Genomic DNA, 25,134 nt, shown 5'->3' with positions numbered 1-25,134 from the left:
AATTTGAAGACCTTCAGAAAAGGTAAGGATAAGGGGCATTTCTTTCTGTGGAATTTTGGGGATTAGGTCTGGTTGGTTTTCTTTGGGGGAGGGGATTGTGTAGAGAGTGATTTAGGCAAGTGCACTGTGGTGTTTTAATTTAGGATATTAGTGATAGTATATATATATATATATATATAATCTATCTATTATCTATTTATCTATATGTATATATATATATATATATATATATACATCCACATACAGTATCTATACAAACATTGAAACTACCCATATTACATGTTACTGTTTTCTTAGGACAGCCTTATGCATGTCATAGGCATTTTTCTAATTCTTGCCTTTAGTATTTGTTTTTTGTGGAAAATGCTTTCAGCTTCCACTTTATTAAGTCCCTTCATATATTTGAAGGTTTCTATCATGTCACCTCTTTCCCTTCTTTCCTCTGAACTATACATATTTACCGTAGATGTACACATACCCACACACACACATACACACTTATATGTGCACACACCTATATATACATACACACACACACACCTATATATACATAAACACACACCTATAAACACACACACACACACCCATACATGCACACACCTATATATACATACACACATACACACACAAACATACGCATAACACAGATAGACATGCATGCACACGTGCACATTTACACACTCATGCACACACTTACACACATATATATATATATATATAGATAGATACACACACACACACACATGCATACACACAAGCATACACACACAACATACTACACACTATTAAAACCTAATGTTTCTGCTTCTTAGTATTAACCAGTATACATTCTATAATTTATGGCTTTGCTTGCCGTTGAGTGTGCACTACCAAACCACACATTTCATATAACAATTAATAATATATAAGAAATCACCTACTTTTACACTCTAACAAAGCTGCTCTACATGTTAAAATATGCTTTTTATTTTTGCCAATGACGTCACCCAATCCAACCCTGAAATATGGGCCGTTGAAGATGAAAAGCAATCTCCAATCTGTTGCAGATTTTCTGCCTATCATTATGTGACGATTTCGTCACCCTGCGCATGTCTAGAGCAATTGTGAAACTTGCGCATGCGCATATCACGTCCCTGATACAGCGGGTCTGCTGGTTTGCATCAAGAGACACTGTGAGCGACATAAAGGATGACTCTTCAGAAGCTCGCGCATGTGGTTTGCGGCAATGTTCCGCCATCTTCGAACCTGGGTTATCCACCAGGATTGGACTACGAAAATGCATACCCGGTGGTGGGTTTGGAAATCATTCAATCTTAAGAAGATTACTACTAAATGGTAAAAATTGGAAGCTGGATGTATAATACAAAATACAATAATATTTATAATTTTGTGATAGTGCCAACTTTTTGGGGGGGTTTAGTGTCCCTTTAAGAGTTTTTATAAACTGAACATTATAGTCTAATAATGTATTAAAGTAACATAAGTAGCAATTAATTTAATAATTCATTTAGAATGAAGCTCTGTCCTAATCAGACATTAAAAAAATCTCAGAATCTCTTTATTACTACTTTTATACTTCCCATGCAAATCTCATCTGGGTCACAAGGTTACAACAGTTACTATATTAATTAAAGTGGTTTCAATACATTTTTCCATCAATAATTGACTAAGGGCACTCATTCAACTGACAGTAAATTGATATTCCAAAGATTAATGTGAGGAGACAAGTAGTATAAATTTACAGATTTCAAGTAGAATCGACCATAGGGGAATTAATGGAACAAAAATGAGATTTATAGTGAGGCAATAAAAGCTAAATCATTTTCAAAAGGGTTAATGGGACATTAAAAGAACATTCTAGTTTAAAAATAAAAATATCTTTTTCTTTACAGCATTTTATTTTAAAATGAATTTCCTTCTTTTACTATGTGTTTAACTTCTGTAATGATTGAAGGTATTATTGTAATGCAGATATCCTTTACAGTGGAACATGTTCTGTGCTCCAAGAGGTGAACGGTTTTAGCATAATAGTTGCTCCTCTGTGACAGGGGCAGGTACATGTGTTTTTGAATTCCCGTAATGTAACAATTTGCTATGTTGTAGAATTTTTCCCCCAAAAGATATTAGTTTAAGAAAAAGTTTTATTGAATCTAGGCAAGGGATAGACAGGCAGATAAATATAAATATAGACAGATAGATAGACACAGACAGGCATACAGAAATACATAAAGATAGATAGATAGATAATAAATATGTACTGTATATTTATTAGCAGGGAAACAATGAAGGAACAGAGAAAGACAGACAGAGAGACAGACAAACAGATACATAGAAAGATAGATAGATAGATAGATAGATAGATAGATACAAAGATAGATGGGTAGATAGATTGATAGATAAAGATAGGTAGATTGATAGATGATGATGATAGATAGATAGATAGATGATAGATAGATGATAGATAGATAGAAAGAAAGAAAATAAACATGTTATGTATATTTATTAGTAGGGAACAAATGAAGTAACAGAGATAGATGATAGATAGATAGATAGATAGATAGATAGATAGATAGATAGATAGATAGAGGATAAAGACAGATAAATATAGATGGATAGATACATAGATAGATAGATAGATAGATAGATAGATACAGAAATACAAAAGGTAGATAGACAGATTGATAGATGATAGATAGATAGATAGATAAAGATAAATAGACATATAGATAGATAGATAGATGATACAGAAATACAAAAGGTAGATAGACAGATATATTGATTGATAGATAGATAGATAGATAGATATAGATAGATAGATAGATAGATAGATAGAGGATAAAGACAGATAAAGATAAATAGACAGATAGATGATAGATGGATACATGGGCTAGATTGGATAGATGATAGAAGATAGATAGATAGATAGATAAATAGATAGATAGATAGATAGATATCTAGATAGATAGATGGGCTTTATAGATTAATAGATAGATAGATAGATAGATAGATAGATAGATAGATAGATAGATAGATAGATAGATAGCTATAGATAGAAATATAAACATTTACCATATATTTATTTATAGGAAAAAAATTGATTGAAAAAAGACTGACTGCTAGAGCTGAGATTGTAAAATCTTATCATTTGGTAACAACAATAACGGTACTTCTTTTCAGCTTTGTGAGATATTTCTGTTTGAACTATCTATTGCATTTGAAACATAAGCACCGGGTGTCATTTTCATGTGTTGAAAAAAAATACACAGTCCTAGCATATTAATCATGTTCCATTTGATAGTATAGACTGTATCATTCTTCCTTGACAATGACACCAAGATTGATATAGATCTGCTTTTCTGCAAACTCTATAAATCATCTAAATATAGTATTTTAGCTTTAAAATGACACCACATCCAAAGTAAGGAACTAGTGACTCTGAAATTTTAGCATGGTCTTTAGCACGAGTTTTGCGTTGCGGCTTTTAACGTTGAAAAAATTACAATTTCAGTGTAAAAGCAGGAACGCACTATTGGGAGTCGTGTCGGTATAGCTATACTGCAAGCATTTTAGCCTGTAATGCAACATCAATTCCGCACTCCAAAAAATGACGTTTTTGCGGGGGATTTCCATAGCGCCGGTATTACAGGTTGTGCGGTGAGGCTAAAATGCTTGCGTTTCAGCCTATACTGACACGATTCATACCACCATCTGAGAGCAGTAGTTTTGAGTTATGCGCCGCAAAAATGTTTCACAAAACTCATAACTAAAGTGTTACAAAGTACACTAACACCCATAAACTAACTATTAACCCCTAAACTGCCACCCTTCCGCATAGCAAACACTAAATTAAACCTATTAACCCCTAATCTGCCGCCCACCCACATCGCGACTATTCAATAACGTTATTAACCCCTAATCTGCCGCCCACCCACATCGCCAACACTATTTAAATATATTAACCCCTATTCCCCCGCATCCTGACATCGCCGCCACTATAATAAAGTTATAAACTCTTATCCCGACGCTCCCCGACATCGCCGCCACTAAATAAAGTTATTAACTCCTAAACCTCCGGCCTCCCACATCTCTGCCACTAAATAAACCTATTAACCCCTGAACCGCCAGTCCCCCACATTGCAAAACACTAAATTAAACTATTAACCCCTAAACCTAAATGCCCATACAAATGCCCCTTTAGGGGCAATGGGTAGCTTAGGTTTTTTTTTAGAGTTAGGTTTTATATTTTGGGGGGTTGGTTGGGTGGTGGGTTTTACTGTTGGGGGGACTTTGTATTTTTTTACAGGTAAAAGAGCTGATTTCTTTAGGGCAATTCCCTACAAAAGGACTTTTTAAGGGCTATTGGTAGTTTATTGTAGGCTAGGGGGTGTTTTTATTTGGGGGGGCTTTTTTATTTTTATAGGGTTTTTAGATTAGGTGTAATTGTTTTATTTTTGATAATTTGGTTTATTTTTTTGTAATCTTAGTGTTTTTTATTTTTCGTGATTTTAGTGTTAATTATTTTTGGTAAACTTACATTATTTAAATTTTATTAGGATTTGTTTTTTTTTTAGTTGTAATTTAGAATTTTTTATTTTTTTCGTAGTGTTAGCTTTTTTAAAATTTGTAATTTGGATATTGTAATTGGTAGTATTTTTTATTTTATCAGATTAGTTATGTTAGGTTAATTTATAGTTTAAGGTTAGGTTTATATTTATTTTACAGGTAAGTTTTTATTTATTTAAATAGAGTTATATTGTAATTTTAATTTAAAGTTAGAGGTTGTTAGGTTTAGGGGTAAATAGTTTAATTTAGTGTTTTCCTATGTGGGGGGCCGGCGGTTTACGGGTTAATAGGTTTATTTAGTGGCTGCGATGTCAGGGAGCAGCAGAATAGGGGTTAATAGCTTTAATAAGTGGTCGCGATGTCGGGGGTGGCAGATTAGGGGTTAATAACTTTATTATAGTGGCGACGATGTCAGGATGCAGCGGAATAGGGGTTAATAACTTTATTATAGTGGTGACAATGTCGGGAGTGGCGGAATAGGGGTTAATAACTTTTATTAGTGTTGGGCAGCTACATACCTTGCCTTAAGAATGAATGTGTGCTCTAGATACACGGGCTTTAACACGTACAAGGAAGCTTTTCAGAAACTCGTAATGATGGTGCTATGGAGGGTGAAATAACTTTTGTTGCGTTCCTTTCGCACCACGTTTAGCGCAAAACTCGTTATCTAGGTGTTATTTTATGAAACATAAAAGATTGGACCCTATCCAATTGTATTACTTTGTAACTACAAATTAATTTACTACAAATCATATGACTTTTACAAAGAAACTAAAAAATAAACATGGCTTTTGACACTTCCATAAACAACACACACACCATTTGTCTTGTGAAAATCCAGCCACAGGAGGCAAATTTAATAAAAATATTGTTTTGTATTGATTATGTGACAACAGGTATGAAAGAATCATTCACTTAAGGGTCATTGAAATTCCCAGAACGTGAACCATCTGGCACTTAAAATGATCAGCTCCAGTTTGCATCTATGGCCTGTCTTTTGATTTAAATACCAACTTAACAGATTTCTTTTTATACATACTAGTCCGTCTGGATCTCTATCTATCTTATTATATGACTAACACCCCACTGATGGAAAAGCAGAGGCTTTAACACTCCCTCCTTCCCCCTCCCTGTCGATCTCAGCATTTTCTTTTCTGCAGTGCAGCGGTCTGACCCGCACCCGCCCCCCTCCAGCATCGGGGCTGCCCGATGCAGAGAGCGACACAGAATGTCCCTCTCTGCTTCCAAACCTCTGCAAAACTATTTCTGCACTGCCCCACTCGTGAAATAGCGTGATCTCGCTACTTTTAGCGAGATTGTGCAGAGAGAGACTTAACGACCATCGCTCATGCTTGTCTCGCGCAGTCTCCACTGCGCATTGGCGCTGGGCGTTACCGAGTTAAGGCCAGGTATGTTTGTCTCGCACAGTCTCTACTGCGCATGACTGCATCGGACAAACATACCTTGCCTTTTATAATATAGGATACCTATATATACAGTATCTCACAAAAGTGAGTACACCACTCACATTTTTGTAAAATATTTTATTATTTCTTTTCATGCGACAACACTGAAGAAATGACACTTTGCTACAATGTAAAGTAGTGAGCGTACAGCAAGTATAACAGTGTAAATTTGCTGTCCCCTCAAAATAACTCAACACACAGCCATTAATGTCTAAACCGTTGGCAACAAAAGTGAGAACACCCCTAAGTGGAAATGTCCAAATTCGTCCCAAAGTGTCAATATTTTGTGTGGCCAGCATTATTTTCCAGCACTGCCTTAACCAGTGACATGCGGTAACGTCAGAGGCTGGTGAGGCAATGGCTAGGATACGCCTTCATTCTTTATATATCCTTTGTTGAAGAAATAGCAATGCACATGGGTGAGCCAATCACATGAGGTATCTATGTGCAGCCACCAATCAGCAGCTACTGAGCATATTTAGATATGATTTTCAACAAAGGATATCAAAAGAATGAGAAAATTAGATAATAGATGTAAATTGGAAAGTTATTTAAAATTGCATGCTCTTTCTAAATCATGAAAGAAAACATATGAGTTTCATGTCCCTTTAAATGGTGTCTTGGAAAACTGGTCAACTTAGTAAACATCTGATTTGAGTCTAAAGGATTGTAACAGAAACTCTTGCCAGATAACAAAATGCTTGCTCTGATTATGAGATATAGAAATGCAGGCCCATTAAAATATATGTTTAAAACATACTTTTTACTTTAATGCTGCAAATTATGCTTATAGATTCCTTCATTATTCAGTAAATATAAAAATGTCTTGATCCAGTGAGACGGGGGAGAGGGAGAGAGACACAGAGGGTTAGAGAGAAAGAGAGAAAGACACAATCACACACAGAGGGTTAGAGAGAGAGAGAGACAATCACACACAGAGGGTTAGAGAGAGAAAGAAAAGAGAGACGCAATCACACACAGAGGGCTAGAGAGAGAGAGAAAGAGAGAGAGACACAATCACACACAGAGGGTTAGAGAGAGAGAGAAAGAGAGACACAATCACATACAGAGGGTTAGAGAGAGAGAAAGAAAGAGAGAGAGATACAATCACACACAGAGGGTTAGAGAGAGAGAAAGAGAGACACAATCACACACAGAGGGTTAGAGAAAGAGAGACACAATCACACACAGAGGTTTAGAGAGAGAGAAAGAGAGACACACTCACACACAGAGGGTTAGAGAGAGAGAGAGAGACAATCACACACAGAGGGTTAGAGAGAGAGAGAGAGAGAGAGAGAGACACACACACAATCATACCCAGAGGGTTAGAGAGAGAGAGAGAAAGAGGGAGAGAGACACAATCACACACAGAGGGTTAGAGAGAGAGAGAAAGAGAGAGAGACACAATCACACACAGAGGGTTAGAGAGAGAGAGAGAGAAAGAGAGAGACACAATCACACACAGAGGGTTAGAGAGAGAGAAAGAGAGAGAGACACAATCACACACAGAGGGTTAGAGAGAGAGAAAGAGAGAGATAGACACAATCACACACAGAGGGTTAGAGAAAGAGAGACACAATCACACACAGAGGGTTAGAGAGACGCATAAGGGATGAGAGAGTCAGAGGGGGGAGGAAGAGAGACAGAGAGAAAAAGAGACCATGGGGGAGAATGACACAAAAGGAGAGAGATGGATAGATAGATACAGGGAGTGCAGAATTATTAGGCAAATTAGTATTTTGACCACATCATCCTCTTTATGAATGTTGTCTTACTACAAGCTGTATAGGCTTGAAAGCCTACTACCAATTAAGCATATTAGGTGATGTGCATCTCTGTAATGAGAAGGGGTGTGGTCTAATGACATCAACACCCTATATCAGGTGTGCATAATTATTAGGCAACTTCCTTTCCTTTGGCAAAATGGGTCAAAAGAAGGACTTGACAGGCTCAGAAAAGTCAAAAATAGTGAGATATCTTGCAGAGGGATGCAGCACTCTTAAAATTGCAAAGCTTCTGAAGCGTGATCATCGAACAATCAAGCGTTTCATTCAAAATAGTCAACAGGGTCGCAAGAAGCGTGTGGAAAAACCAAGGCCCAAAATAACTGCCCATGAACTGAGAAAAGTCAAGCGTGCAGCTGCCAAGATGCCACTTGCCACCAGTTTGGCCATATTTCAGAGCTGCAACATCACTGGAGTGCCCAAAAGCACAAGGTGTGCAATACTCAGAGACATGGCCAAGGTAAGAAAGGCTGAAAGACGACCACCACTGAACAAGACACACAAGCTGAAATGTCAAGACTGGGCCAATAAATATCTCAAGACTGATTTTTCTAAGGTTTTATGGACTGATGAAATGAGAGTGAGTCTTGATGGGCCAGATGGATGGGCCCGTGGCTGGATTGGTAAAGGGCAGAGAGCTCCAGTCCGACTCAGACGCCAGCAAGGTGGAGGTGGAGTACTGGTTTGGGCTGGTATCATCAAAGATGAGCTTGTGGGGCCTTTTCGGGTTGAGGATGGAGTCAAGCTCAACTCCCAGTCCTACTGCCAGTTTCTGGAAGACACCTTCTTCAAGCAGTGGTACAGGAAGAAGTCTGCATCCTTCAAGAAAAACATGATTTTCATGCAGGACAATGCTCCATCACACGCGTCCAAGTACTCCACAGCGTGCAGGCCCAGACCATGACACTCCCACCACCATGCTTGACTGTAGGCAAGACACACTTGTCTTTGTACTACTCACCTGGTTGCCACCACATATGCTTGACACCATCTGAACCAAATAAGTATATCTTGGTCTCATCGGACCACAGGACATGGTTCCAGTAATCCATGTCCTTAGTCTGCTTGTCTTCAGCAAACTGTTTGTAGGCTTCCTTGTGCATCATCTTTAGAAAAGGCTTCCTTCTGGGACAACAGCCATGTAGACCAATTTTAAGCAGTGTGTGGTGTATGGTGTGAGCACTGACAGGCTCACACACCACCCCTTCAACCTGTGCAGCAATGCTGGCAGCACTCATACGTTTATTTCCCAAAGACAACCTCTGGATATGACGCTGAGCATGTGCACTCAACTTCTTTGGTCGACCATGGTGAGGTTTGTTCTGAGTGGAACCTATCCTGTGAAACCATTGTATGGTCTTGCCCACCGTGCTGCAGCTTAGTTTCAGGGTCTTGGCAATCTTCTTATAGCCTAAGCTATCTTTATGTAGAGCAACAATTCTTTTTTTCAGATCCTCAGAGAGTTCTTTGCCATGAGGTGAAATGTTGAACTTCCAGTGACCAGTATGAGAGAGTGTGAGAGCGGTAACATGATAACTAGACATGTGTGAGTTGATTCGGTCCAAATCGAAATTCGGACAAATTTGTCGAATTCGGAGATTCGGATCGATTCAAATTTCCGAATTGCGGTAGTGCCGAATCTACCGAATAAATCCAAATCGATTCGAATTTATTTGGATGGATTCGGATGGCCGTGTATTATACTAGTATTGTACAGTATACACAGCACATCCACTTAACACTTACCGAAATTCCGAAATTCCGAATCAATTCGAACCGAATCGAACCAAATTTTTTCACGAATCTGAAACAATCCGAATGAATCTGAAACAAATTCATTCGATTTCTTCCGAATTCGAATCTATCCCAACCGAAATTCGAATCGATCCGAACCAAACCGAATTTTTCGAAGATGCACAAGTCTAATGATAACACCAAATTTAACACGCCTGCTCCCCATTCACATCTGAGACCTTGTAACACTAACGAGTCACATGACACCGGGGAGGGAAAATGGCTAATTGGGCCCAATTTGGACATTTCTACTTAGGGGTGTACTCACTTTTGTTGCCAACAGTTTAGACATTAATGGCTGTGTGTTGAGTTATTTTGAGGGGACAGCAAATTTACACTGTTATACAGGCTGTACACTCACTACTTTACATTTTAGCAAAGTGTAATTTCTTCAGTGTTGTCACATGAAAAGATATAATAAAATATTTACAAAAATGTGACTGGTGTACTCACTTTTGTGAGATACTGTATATATACTGTACAGTATATATATATATATATATATATATATATATATATATATATATATAAAACGGTTTATATATATATATAAATATAGGTATGTATGTGTATATATATATATATATATATATATATAGGTATGTATGTGTATATATATATATATATGAATGAATATCTATTTAAAAACACTTAGAACATATTCCCCTATGTGAAGAACATTGGAATGTGAAATATTTAATACTTTAATAAGCATAAATATTGCATAAATATGATTTTCTTCTTAAACGGGAAGAGTCCACAGCTGCATTCATTACGTTTGGGAATTTCGAACCTGGCCACCAGGAGGAGGCAAAGGCACCCCAGCCAAAGGCTTAAATACCTCCCCACTTCCCTAATCCCCCAGTCATTCTTTGCCTTTCATCACAGGAGGTTGGCAGAGAAGTGTCAGAAGATTGAAGATAGTCTCTTATGGAGGGTAGTACTCTTCGAAATGGGACTGGAGTTTTAAGTAATCCTGTCAGCCTCTCTGTGAGAGCATGGATGAAGGCTAGAGTCCGGAGATGCAGGGAGAGTCTTTCTACGAAACCATCCCGACTCATATTAACAGCTCCTAGGCAATCAGCGTTGATGATTTTCGATGCCTGCCTTTATTCACTCAAGTCCATGTCAGAAGCAAGGCTACTATCATCACACTTGAAGGGCCGTTTTCCTGTTCCACGGCGTAGATTCTGGTAAGATCATTACATTTTATTTTGATATGTGAATGTAATGTTAACGAAAGAAGTCAGGGTCTCAGTGGGACTACCCTATGGAATCAAAGGTTAAAATCTCCTGAGGGGATTCTGGAACAGGAGGGGGGACTTTAATCATGTTTGTTATGTGATTCTGTCTGCTAATGTGTAGTGATGCTTGGGCTCATAGCTATTTGGAACATAACGGCCTTATCATCAGTTTGCATCATAGTGTGCCTTTTTTTGGCTTACGCAGTGCACCTCGTGACTGGGTGTGGTCACGTTGTATTTCCATTTCCGTACTCTGACCGAGTGGTGATGAAGAGAGTCTGTTCGTTTGTTGTCTGGTTCACAGGAGGTGGTGAGTGCCCTAGCCATTGGGGGTTTAAGGTGCTGTTAAGTGTTTTACCATAAATACAATCTCCAAGTTATGGAGGATTCTGACCTTTTAAAGACGGATATCTCCGATTCGGAGTATACGCCTTGCAAAGAGAATGAAATGGACTGGGTTATCCATGCCCATCAGTTATGTTCCGATTGCCATTCTAGATAGAGAAGTATTTTTAAGATACTGTCCATGTTCTGTTAACCAGGGTCCACTAGGCATGAGATCGCCTGATTCAGTTCGGCCTTCTGGGAAGTGATGGCCTCTGAGGCTTCAAGGGACCCACCTTTGGGGCCAGGGTCGTCCATCGATCCGGCGGGGGAATATTTTGCCTTCCGTTATAGACTGGCACGTCTTTTGGTGGTGCTGGAGGATTTCAGTCCTAGTGGGCAGAGGGATCCTCGGTCTTCTGTGCCAGATGGCAAGCTGGGTTCGACGTATGGGGATGAAGCCAATCTCCTTGACGTCTCCATTTTTTTTTTAAAGTATCTGTTCCATTTCTGAGCTTGGGAGAATGGGGCCTCTGATCGGCTGGTCCTGTTAGCGTGCCCATTTTCCTTGGGCGTTCACCCATGGGTGCTGCCTTTATTTTATTTGATCCGGTTAGGATGTATTTGATTTGTTTTAAGAAGCTCATGTCTGTTATAATTTTCCATTTTGGGAATGTTTCTTCTCTGGAACTGATACTTGCAATTTTGTGGTCGCGTGGGCACTTCCTCGGAAGTTGCACATTATTATATAAAGAAAGTTATGTTTATAATTTATGTTATCGATCCCTGCGTGGACTTTTTCTTGGACCTTGGACAGTTCCGGAGTGTTCTCACACCAGGCGGGTACTGGTCAAGCGCTAGCTGCTGTTCCTTACGGTTCATGTCACCCACATGGTGCTGGTGTCCTGGCTATCCTGTCGGGTGCTGGATGTTCACTTTGTCCTAATGTTGAGGGTTCCGGGCTCTGATCCTTCTAAGGCTTCATCGTGAATTCTGGAGGTCCTTTGGGCTCAGAACCGAAGTTCTCCATTCCCTTATAGTTTGGAGGTTTGGATGACCTCTGGACATCTGGAGTACCAGATTGGATGCCGATTTTCATTTTCTCTCTTGGCATTTTCTGGATGTCTGTTCTTGTGGCCTAGTTGCAGTACCTCTCATAGGTTGCTGGGGCTGCTTTTTTCCCTTCTTGGGTGGTCCTTCTTCCTTTTCAGCATCTCACTTGCTGTCATATATGGGAGCGCAGGGGTTTGGGTTATTTCGTTTCTTCCCCGGCAATTTTCCCTGGTCAGCCAGGAGTTGTGAGGTTCCCATTATTATTCCTTGTGTGGTACAGGTATTTCTGGGTTGTCTTCTCAACCTAAGGGCTGGTTTGGAGCCTGTCCCTTGTGATCCCCATGGTCTTTAGACTCTGGGGTGTTGCCCTTCGACCCTCTAGGAGATCTAGCTCTTTGGGCTTGCGAGCAGAGGGTCCTGGGTTCAGATCCATCTCCGGTTGCTGGTTGCCATTTTCTTAGGCCTGTTAAGATGTTTTTTTAGGTGCTTTGGCCTGAGTCTTTTGTGAGTGTCCAATGTACAAGGATATTGGGATGTGGGATGCACTGCACAGGGTGCACGTCTCCATATGAGGAAGCTTGATGATTCCTCAAGGGGTTAGAACATTTGGCCGGCCCCATTCTGGGGGTCTGGCTTATGGCCATATCTCTTGCCTAAAATTTCGGGGTCTGGATTCTGGATTTGGTCCTGGGCACTTTAGTTTTCAACCCTTAGGTTTTGGAACATCCGCTTGTCCCTTCAGGGGGGTCAGTTTTGTCTCTAATGGGAGATTTGGTAACTGCCTGACGGTTAGTTTTACTGTCTCTCAGGTGGGATCCTACAATGTGACCAGGGGCAGCTATTGCACCTTGATGTGGGTTTGTGGTTGTTTGTATCAACTGAGTTGGCGGTAATGGCCGAATGGTCTCTTCTCAATTGGTATGGTATTTACCCTTTCTCTACATCCTCTTCTTAATGCCTATTTCTAGAGATGTGGTTTTCTTATGTTTGTCCTCCTTTGAGGAGGTTTTGGAAGTATCACAGTATCCGCTGAGGCCCAGAGGGTCCTTCTCTACTTGTTTCCGAGGGGTTCCTCCCTTTCTTGCATACACAAGGTCATGGGGCTGGATTCTGGTACTTGGTGGCTGTAGTTCAGTGCCCTATCATCCTTTTTGGAAGGGTTCCTTCTGTAGAGAAGGAAGTTGTGTAGGGGTTCTGGAACCCAAGCATGTAGTTTCTGTCATGGCTTTGTGGTAGCATGTCAGATTTAAGTAACGGTTAGAGTTGTTCTCCCATGGGTTTCGTTTCCTCTTAGGCCCCTCTTTTCTCTTCCTGAGGTCTGGTTCGCAGAACTTTGTATTCTCTGTCTTCAGTCGTTGCCAGCCTTTTGGGCTGGGTCCGTTACCTTGGAGTGGGATTGGGGATCTGTCTGCTCTGTTGAGTCTTGAATGTGTACTTTCAGTTGATCCTGTTCTCCTACCTTTAGTGGAGGGTTCTCTGTGTCCATTCCTTCACTGGTTGCATTTGCTGATGGTGTTTTCTTCTTGGACTGGTGTTGTTGCCGATATTTTTCGGTATTTCTCTGTGGGATGGTGTCCCACAATGGTTTTGTGTCAGCTTTGCTGCCTTAAGACTGGACCTCGCAAGTTCTTGTTCAGAAGTGACTCTGTGTTCTCACAGAGAGCCTTTTTTTTTGTCTGGTAGGACAGTTAGCCTACTTATGTTTGATTAGTTTAACGGTTGTGTCGGCTAGGCTATGGTACAGTCGGGAGCTTGCGGGTTTCCTGGAGCACCGTAGGTTCTATGGTGCTGTGTCATGGTTCTGAGGGTGAACCTTTATTCTCTCTCGTGATTGCTCTTTCATGGATGTGGAGTTAATCTCTGGTCCTTGTCCTTCTAGGGAGTTCATTTCCCTGGGTGGTGGTCTTGTAGCAACCTTGGGTTTGCATTAGTCCTTTTGAGTTTTCTTCTTACCCTTGTTGGTGGTCCTTTGGATCTCTTATTGGGTCCTCTGTTCTCCCTCACGGGGGTAGAGGGAGGTTCTCTTCCTTCAGGTTGGGGGTACATTTTGTGGGAGCCAAGAGCCGCGGGGCTTGGCTCCTCAGAAGCCTTTGTGCTCCGTGGACTCTAGTGATACAGTTTTTTTATCAGGTGTTGGGTAATTTCAGACTATGGTGCCCTTTGAAGGGGCTGCATTCTGTACACCTTTGTTTGCATTGATATACATGCAAACAGGTGTATAATATGTATTAATACTTTCCCCTTCTGGTGAACCGCAGCCGTCCCACAGTCTCTCCCAAGGTCTGTGTGAATATGTCAGGTGTGCTAGCTGGAGGCGCTGGTTCAGCTTGTATCAGTCGTTGGTATCTTTCTTTCCTTTCCTTCCTCGGTTGTATAAGTCTAGGTGCAAAATAGTTGTGCTGAAATATCAGACAATACACCATACAAAGGTGAATATCTACTCACAGTACTTTTTTACTGAATCTGTGATATTGTCTTTTCATATTGGGAAGGAGCCGGTAACCTGCAATATACACTGTGAGTAGATATTCACCTTTGTATGGTGTATTGTCTGATATTTCAGCACCACTATTTTGCACCTAGACTTATACAACCGAGGAAGGAAAGGAAAGGAAGATACCAACGACTGATACAAGCTGAACCAGCGCCTCCAGCTAGCACACCTTGTTTGCATTGATGAATGCAGCTGTGGACACTTCCCGTTTAAGAAGAAAAACTTAAATTATGCTTACCTGATAATTTTCTTTTCTTCTGACAGGAAGAGTCCACAGCTCCCCGTCTAACTATGGGGCAGCCGTATGTTTTGTTGTTCTGGCACCTTTTTCACCCTGATATTTCTCCTATGGTTCCTTGTTCCCTTGGCAGAATGACTGGGGGAGGGAAGTGGGGGAGGTATTTAAGCCTTTGGCTGGGGTGTCTTTGCCTCCTCCTGGTGGCCAAGTTCTGAATTCCCAAAAGTAATGCATGCAGCTGTGGACTCTTCCCGTCAGAAAAATAGAAAATTATCAGGTAAGCATAATTTAAGTTTTTACATGTTTTCAGCTACTGGCCTGTAAAGGGCTCTAAAGCACTTATATATGTTTATATACAGTGGGTATTGAAGTTAATCACCCCCTTGAAAATAATCATACTTTGTTGCTTTGTAGCCTGAAATTAAGACAGTTTGTTTATCCAGTTGTTTTTACTCAATGCAACTTATAACATCCACTTGTTACTTAAGTTGGCACAGTGTTAAGTTAACAATATAATATTTAACCCCTTAATGACCACAGCACTTTTCTGTCCGTTTGGGACCAAGGCTATTTTTACATTTTTGCGGTATTTGTGTTTAGCTGTAATTTTCCTCTTACTCATTTACTGTACCCACACATATTATATACTGGTTTTCTTGTCATTAAATGGACTTTCTAAAGATACCATAATTTTCATCATATCTTATAATTTACTATAAAACTAATTATAAAATATGAGGAGAAAATAGAAAAAAAACACTTTTTCTAACTTTGACGCCCAAAATTTGTTACACATCTACAACCACTAAAAAACACCCATGCTAAATAGTTTCTAAATGTTGTCCTGAGTTTAGAAATACACAATGTTTACATGTTCTTTGCTTTTTTTTGCAAGTTATAGGGCAATAAATACAAGTAGCACTTTGCTATTTCCAAACACCTTTTTTTCAAAATTAGCACTAATTACATTGGGACAGTGATATCTTTCAGGAATCCCTGAATATCCCTTGACATGTCTATAAAAAAAATTTAGAAGACATCCCAAAGTACTGATCTAGGCCCATTTTGGTATAGTTCATGCCACCATTTCACCGCCAAATGCGATCAAATAAGCAAAATTGTTCACTTTTTCACAAATTTTTTCACAAACTTTAGGTTTCTCAGTGAAATTATTTACAAACAACTTGTGCAATTATGGCACAAATGGTTGTAAATGCATCTCTGGGATCCCCTTTGTTCAGAAATAGCAGACATATATGGCTTTGGCGTTGGTTTTTGGTAATTAGGCCGCTAAATGCCACTGCGCACCACACGTGTATAAAGCCCAGCAGTGAAGGGGTTAATTAGGGAGCATGTAGGAAGCTTGTAGGGTTAATTTTAGCTGTAGTGTAGTAGACAACCCAAAGTATTGATCTAGGCCCATTTTGGTATATTTCATGCCACCATTTCACCGCCAAATGCGATCAAATAAAAAAAAAAGTTCATTTTTTCACAAACTTTAGGTTTCTCACTGAAATTATTTACAAACAGCTTGTGCTATTATGGCATAAATGGTTGTAAATGCTTCTCTGGTATCCCCTTTGTTCAGAAATAGCAGACATATATGGCTTTAGCATTGCTTTTTGGTAATTAGAAGGCCGCTAAATGCCGCTGCGCATCACACGTGTATTATGGCTAGCAGTGAAGGGGTTAATTAGGTAGCTTGTAGGGAGCTTGCAGGGTTAATTTTAGCTTTAGTGTAGATATCAGCCTCCCACCTGACACATCACACCATCTGATCCCTCCCAAACAGCTCTCTTCCCTCCCCCACCCCACAATTGTCCCCGCCATCTTAAGTACTGGCAGAAAGTCTGCCAGTACTAAAATAAAAGCTATATTTTAATTTATTTTTAATTTTTAAGCATATTTACATATGCTGCTGTGTACGATCCCCCCTTAGTCCCCAACCTCCGTGATCACCCGCCCCAAACAGCTCTCTAACTTATTAGGAGCCATCTTTGGTACTGGCAGCTGTCCCAGTTTTCAAAAAGTTTTTTTTTTTTTTCTGTAGTGTAGCTTCCCCCCAAAGACCAACCCCCCATCCCCTCCTAGATCCCTTAGATCCTTTTTATTTTTATTCCCCTCCCCCCTCTCCCACTTTTCTTACAAATATTTTCTGTAGTGTAGCAGTTCCCCCCAGCCCCCCGTGCACGCTCACACGTCCGTGCGAGCCCCGGCTACCCCGCCCATGATCCCGCCCTCCTCTGCATCATAGAAGCCATCGATGGCCGCCCCCACCCGCCTCCCACATTGGCTCCCACCAACGATTGTGGCCATCGATGTCCGGTAGCAGAGAGGGCCACAGAGTGGCTCTCTCTGCATCGGAGGGGTAAGAAAGGTTATTGCAGGATGCCTCGATATAGAGGCATTACTGCAATAACAGGAAAGCTGCTGCAAGCGATCAGGATCGCTTCCACCGCTTTCCAATACCGACGACGTGCAGGGTACGTCCTCGGTCGTTAAGTGTATTTTTTTGGAGGACGTACCCTGCATGTCGTCGGTCATTAAGGGGTAAGTAACATAATATTACCTGTAGCTGAAATATTCATGATCCACCTTTGGACATTTTGGGGGGTAGTTATCAAGCCGTCTACTTTTCTGGCTTCGCCGGCCCAATACGCCCGCCTAAGCTTGTCTCACATCGCCGACGCGGACCTGAAAAAATACGCCTAAGTTATCAAATAAAGCTGTCAAAAAGCCGCGGGGCGATGAGCAGCGGACTGTGACAGTTATCACTCATCCGATCTCGCTGCCCTTCGGCTTTTTCCCAGCTTTATTGCTAGCCTGTCACTAAGCACTCACACTAAACTACACTGTTCTACCCCCTATACCGGCGCCCCCGGAGCCTCCCGCAACTCAATAAAGTTACTAACCTCTAAACCGCCGCTCCTAGACCCTGCCGCAACTCTTATAAATGTATTAACCCCTAAACCGCCGCTCCTAGACCCTGCCGCAACTCTTATAAATGTATTAACCCCTAAACCGCCGCTCCCGGACACCGCTGCCACCTACAGTATACCTAGTAACCCCTATCCTGCCCCCCCTACACCGTCGCCCTCTATTATAAAATTATTAACCCCTATCCTGCTGATCCCGCACCTCTCCGCAACTAAATAAATAGTTTAACCCCTAAACCACCGCTCCCTGAACCCGCCGCAACCTATATTAAACCTATTAACCCCTATCCTGCCCCCCTTCACCGTCGCCACCTATAATAAATTTAATAACCCCTAATCTGCCCCCCCTACACCGTTGCCACCTATAATAAATTTATTAACCCCTAATCTGCCCCCCCCTACACTTCCGCCACTGTAATAAAATTATTAACCCCTAAACCTAAGTCTAACCCTAACCCTAACGCCCCCCTAACTTAAATATTAATTAAATAAATCTAAATAAATTAACTCTTATTAACTAAATGAATCCTATTTAAAACTAAATACTTACCTTTAAAATAAACCCTAATATAGCTACAATATAAATAATAATTATATTCTAGCTATCTTAGGATTTATTTTTATTTTACAGGTACCTTTCAATTTATTTTAACCAGGTACAATAGCTATTAAATAGTTATTAACTATTTAATAGCTTACCTAGCTAAAATAAAGAGAAATGTACCTGTTAAATAAATCCTAACCTAAGTTAAAATTACACCTACCACTACACTATACTTTAATAAATTATTCCTATTTAAAAATAAATACTTACCTGTGAAATAAACCCTAAGATAGCTACAATATAATTAATAATTATATTATAGCTATCTTAGGATTTATATTTATTTTACAGGTAACTTTGTATTTATTTTAGCTAGTTAGAATAGTTATTAAATAGTTATTATCTATTTAATAACTACCTAGCTAAAAGAAATACAAAATTACCTGTAAAATAAATCCTAACTTAAGTTACAATTAAACCTAATACTACACTATCATTAAATTAATTAAATAAACTACCTACAAATAACTACAATTAAATACAATTACATAAACTAACTAAAGTACAAAAAATAAAAAAAGCTAAGTTACAAAAAATAAAAAAATAAGTTACAAACATGTTAAAAATATTACAACAATTTTAAGCTACTTACACCTAATCTAAGCCCCCTAATAAAATAACAAACCCCCCAAAATAAAAAAATGCCCTACCCTATTCTAAATTAAATAAATTTCAAAGCTCTTTTACCTTACCAGCCCTTAAAAGGGCCATTTGTGGGGGCATGCCCCAAAGAAAACAGCTCTTTTGCCTGTAAAAGAAAAATACAACCCCCCCCAACATTAAAACCCACCACCCACATACCCCTAATCTAACCCAAACCCCCCTTACAAAAACCTAACACTAATCCCCTGAAGATCATCCTACCTTTAGTTGTCTTCACTCAGCCGAGCCACCGATGGAACTGAAGAGGACATCCGGAGCGGAAGAAGTTAATCCTCCAAGCGGCGCTGAAGAAATCTTCCATCCGATGAAGTCATCATCCAGGCGGCGCTGAAGAAAAGTCTTCGATCCGGCCGATGTCATCTTCAAAGAGGCGCTGAAGAGGTCTTCTATCCGGGCGAAGTCATCTTCCAAGCCGGGTCTTGAATCTTCCTTCCGCCACGCGGAACCACCTTCTTCACCGACGGACTACGACGAATGACGGCTCCTTTAAGGGATGTCATCCAAGATGGCGTCCCCTCAATTCCGATTGGCTGATAGGATTCTATCAGCCAATCGGAATTAAGGTAGGAAAAATCTGATTGGCTGATGGAATCAGCCAATCAGATTCAAGTTCAATCCGATTGGCTGATCCAATCAGCCAATCAGATTGAGCTCGTATTCTATTGGCTGATCGGAACAGCCAATAGAATGCGAGCTCAATCTGATTGGCTGATTCCATCAGCCAATCAGATTTTTCCTACCTTAATTCCGATTGGCTGATAGAATCCTATCAGCCAATCGGAATTGAGGGGATGCCATCTTGGATGACATCCCTTAAAGGAGCCGTCATTCGTCGTAGTCCGTCGGTGAAGAAGGTGGTTCCGCGTCGGCGGAAGGAAGATTCAAGACCCGGCTTGGAAGATGACTTCGCCCGGATAGAAGACCTCTTCAGCGCCTCTTTGAAGATGACATCGGCCGGATCGAAGACTTTTCTTCAGCGCCGCCTGGATGATGACTTCATCGGATGGAAGATTTCTTCAGCGCCGCTTGGAGGATTAACTTCTTCTGCTCCGGATGTCCTCTTCAGTTCCATCGGTGGCTCGGCTGAGTGAAGACAACTAAAGGTAGGATGATCTTCAGGGGATTAGTGTTAGGTTTTTGTAAGGGGGTTTGGGTTAGATTAGGGGTATGTGGGTGGTGGGTTTTAATGTTGGGGGGGTTGTATTTTTCTTTTACAGGCAAAAGAGCTGTTTTCTTTGGGGCATGCCCCCACAAATGGCCCTTTTAAGGGCTGGTAAGGTAAAAGAGCTTTGAAATTTATTTAATTTAGAATAGGGTAGGGCATTTTTTTATTTTGGGGGGTTTGTTATTTTATTAGGGGGCTTAGATTAGGTGTAAGTAGCTTAAAATTGTTGTAATATTTTTAACATGTTTGTAACTTATTTTTTTATTTTTTGTAACTTAGCTTTTTTATTTTTTGTACTTTAGTTAGTTTATGTAATTGTATTTAATTGTAGTTATTTGTAGGTAGTTTATTTAATTAATTTAATGATAGTGTAGTATTAGGTTTAATTGTAACTTAAGTTAAGATTTATTTTACAGGTAATTTTGCATTTCTTTTAGCTAGGTAGTTATTAAATAGTTAATAACTATTTAATAACTATTCTAACTAGCTAAAATAAATACAAAGTTACCTGTAAAATAAATATAAATCCTAAGATAGCTATAATATAATTATTAATTATATTGTAGCTATCTTAGGGTTTATTTTACAGGTAAGTATTTATTTTTAAATAGGAATAATTTATTAAAGTATAGTGTAGTGTTAGGTGTAATTGTAGCTTAGGTTAGGATTTATTTAACAGGTACATTTCTCTTTATTTTAGCTAGGTAAGCTATTAAATAGTTAATAACTATTTAATAGTTATTGTACATGGTTAAAATAAATTGAAAGGTACCTGTAAAATAAATATAAATCCTAAGATAGCTAGAATATAATTATTATTTATATTGTAGCTATATTAGGGTTTATTTTAAAGGTAAGTATTTAGTTTTAAATAGGATTCATTTAGTTAATAAGAGTTAATTTATTTCTATTTATTTAATTAATATTTAAGTTAGGGGGGCGTTAGGGTTAGGGTTAGACTTAGGTTTAGGGGTTAATAATTTTATTACAGTGGTGGCGGCGTAGTGGGGGGCAGGATAGGGGTTAATAAATTTATTATAGGTGGCGACGGTGTAGGGGGGGCAGATTAGGGGTTAATAAATTTATTATAGGTGGTGACGGTGTAGGGGGGCAGGATAGGGGTTAATACATTTAATATAGGTTGCGGCGGGTTCAGGGAGCGGCGGTTTAGGGGTTAATACATTTATTATAGTTGCGGTGGGCTCCGGGAGCGGCGGTTTAGGGGTTAATATGTATAGAGTAGCTTGCGGTGGGCTCCGGGAGCGGTGCTTTAGGGGGTAATAACTTTATTTAGTTGCGGCGGTGTAGGGGGGACAGATTAGTGGTGTTTAGACTCGGGGTACATGTTAGGGTGTTAGGTGTAGACAGCTCCCATAGAAATCAATGGAATGTCTGTCAGCAGCGAACTTGTACTTTCGCTATGGTCAGACTCCCATTGATTGATTTTGATAACTAGCAAAAGTAGTGAGAATGTGCCGCACTTGTGTGCGGAACATCTGGAGTGACGTAAGAATCGATCGATTCTTACGTCACAAAATTCTACTTTTGCCGGTCTCGAGCCTTTGATAACTAAGGCGTATCAGCCTCGCCACAAATACGCTGCGGAATTCCAGCGTATATGAGGTTGACGGCTTGATAACTAGGCCCCTTTGTGTAGCTGGTAATGAATGGTGACTAGGATCTTCAAATAAACACTACTAATCGAAAGCAGAAAAAATAATGCTAAAGTGAATAACAACATTTAGCAGATGAAGTAATAAACTGTTTGAATCCTTAAATGGATATTAACTCCTTAACTGTTGAGCCATTTTCACCCATGTGCTGAGCTGTTTTTGAATTTTTAGATGCTAGTCCCATTTAATCCCTACTGTAGGCCCTTTTTAAGTGATAAACCCACACATATTACATATTTGGGGGTTTTCAGCAGACCAAGCAGATTCAAACTATTTATTTTATGTATACATCATGGCATGTGAGGACTCTACAACAAAATGTGTGGGGATTTTTTTTTCTATTAAACTTAATAGTCAAAAGATAAAGGCGGTTATCTTCTTATAAATAAGGGCCTTTGCGTATAGTTATATAACTTTGATGTGCACTTAGGGGATCCCATGTGCCTTTTCTCAAATAATTGCACATTTATTTACATCAGGTGACTACAATTACAACAGTGATCACCTGGTGATTAAAACATTTATAGTGGCTTTATTTTAAAGAGGGGCTTTTGGGCTTTAAAACAAGGCTCTTGGGAGTCTCTAGGCCTTTTTGATGGCCTATTATAAGTGGCAATGACAATTAGATCCCCAGAATCCACACACTGAGGCCTAACAAGATGCCACCCTGTAAGCCCCCTAAGACTACGGGGGGTGGGGGGAATGATCAGTTCCAAAAGTGACAATAAGAAGAGTGGCTAAGTCCATAAAGCAAGTCAGCATCAGTGGTTTATTATTATTGAAGCATACAATTCAGCAGGGGAGTCCCTCTGATCTGACGTGTTTCACACATGCGCACATGCGCTTCCTCAGAGATTAGTGAATGCTTAACAGATGGTACTTAAATTTTGCATTATAACCAATGACCAAAGGTGTTACATAATTGTTTGTGCATTTGTTTGTTATATAGCTAAATTAACATATGCTTTCTTGTTCATTGGTCTTTGAATACAATATCAAATAATGCTGTTGTAATAACAATTAATGTGTTCTATGCCGAAGATACAGTGTATACAGAAAGATATAAATATAAAGGAGATTATTTTTTTTTTATATATATATATATATATATATATATATATATATATTAAAAAAAAATATTAAGAGAATAAAAAGGTATTTTTATCCAGAACTCTCCCATTAAGCATATTAATAAATGAACTGCAACATAAGTGACAATTTGCAAAAAGATTATATATTTATTTTCCTATACAGAAAATCAGCATAACGAAACCTCACCTCAGCCAGCGGATGTAATGATTGGCGGTCTGCAGATTTAAATTTGAACAGACAGATCTCAACACCTAACCGGACTGTATAGAGCAATACCGCCAAGAGTTAATTTGCGGGATCAAGCAATTAGCCCATAAAAAGTCGGAACACTGTAGCTGATACAACCAGAGGAACAGGTATGAGGATCGATTAATCCGCGAACCTGTATGCAGGGCACAGTAGTATAAACCAATCACGGCAGATATGGTCTTGAACCAGGAGCCATTGTACTGAAGACGCTGCACAGTAGCACATGCTGCATCTATTTTGTTGGCTATACTTGTGAGGATATAATTACAGTAGGCACGGGCTGCCATTGAGCTGTGAACTTTCACATAGACGGTCATTACATTATTACATTGGTAGGGTTAAATGTAGAGCATGTGAACAGTTTGAATATACACATATCCCATATGCATTCAGCAGGAACTCTCTTTCCTAAGTTGATGTATAATGTGCTCTATTGGAGCTGTACTACAGCAAAATAGGATTGCTTTTAAATGTATAGAGACTTCCAAGGCTCTGTTATTAGTCTGTTATTAGTATGTTGCCAATACTAAGATATCTTTTGAGGATAATTTGTTTCTTTATACAATAAAAAGTGAACAAAATAAATAATGATATATAAAAATATAAGGATACAGGATTGTTTCAAATGCAGTTGATTTAAGTGGTTTCTTACATTAAATAAAACAAAGAAAAAAGAACATAGTGAAGTACATATAAACTAGTGGTAATTCACACAGTGGTGCCGCCAAGGGGCTACTCACACTTTACAGAGCCACCCAGGAGTAGACGCATACCAGGTATTATACTGCCAGGTTTCCAGTATATCACCAAACGCAGGTCGCTGCTTGAAAAAATTACATTTATTTAAAAAGCCTTTAAAACATATAAAAAGCCACAAATAAGCCCCTTTATACAATGTCACTTGGGTATCTGTCCACCTGAATATATACTAGAAACCTGGCAGAATAAAACCGGGTGTGTGTCTCCTTGTAAAGTGTGAGTAACCTCTTGGCGGAACCACCGTGTAAATTACAACTAGTTTAAATGTACTTCACTGTGTTCTTTTTTTTTAATTTAAGGTAAGAAACTACTTGAATCACCTGCAATTGAAAAAATTCTGTGGATGATATATATCCTTATATGTTTATATATCATTATTTATTTTGTTCACTTTTTATTGTATCACTATTTCACCAAGTGAATTTTGTACTTTTTTGTTTTTGAATTTGATGATTTGCTATATAGGAAAGTAAATATATAATCATGTTGCAAATTGCCACTTATTTTGTAGTTTATTTATTAATAAGCTTAATTGGAGAGTGCTGGATAAAAATACTTTTTTTTTTCTAAATATTTTTTAATTCGTTTTTTGTATTTTCCGTGCCCCGGAATTAGTGTATTATATATATTGTTAAACACCAAAACTGTTCCCTAGCTTATATACAATCTTATGGTGTAAATGGTCTATTACTATTTTATATATATATATATATATATATATATATATATATATATATATATTATTTTTTTAATCAAAGAACAAGAGAGACAAATGAAAGGGGTATAGTTAAGCCTCCTTTCGAAAAGTAAGGGAATTCAGCACTCTTTTAGAAATTTCAACCATATATTTTTTATTTATTCATATGCATTTCCCATACACAAATGAATCTCTACGTTAATGTTACACCAATATTTCATCTAGATAATTCCCAAAAATACTGTTGAAAGCTAGTAACTTAGCATACAACGTCTAGTATGTCCCATTAAGACCTTGTAACAATCAGCGTGCACGTTAGATAGTCCAGGTTACATA

The 25,134-nt window shown here is 39.1% G+C and overlaps 1 protein-coding gene across 1 annotated transcript in view; it reads right to left on the bottom strand.

Annotated features, from left to right (window-relative positions):
* Positions 1-25,134, bottom strand: part of TRPC6 (transient receptor potential cation channel subfamily C member 6) — a 599,576-nt gene that overhangs the window by 380,299 nt on the left and 194,143 nt on the right. The gene's annotated exons all lie outside the window — the stretch shown is intronic.

The sequence above is a fragment of the Bombina bombina genome, chromosome 3 (genome assembly GCF_027579735.1).
Source record: "Bombina bombina isolate aBomBom1 chromosome 3, aBomBom1.pri, whole genome shotgun sequence".
In the NCBI taxonomy this organism is placed as follows: Eukaryota; Metazoa; Chordata; class Amphibia; order Anura; family Bombinatoridae; genus Bombina; species Bombina bombina.
Note: the sequence above shows the minus strand (reverse complement) of the source record. Positions and strands in the feature narration are given on the sequence as shown.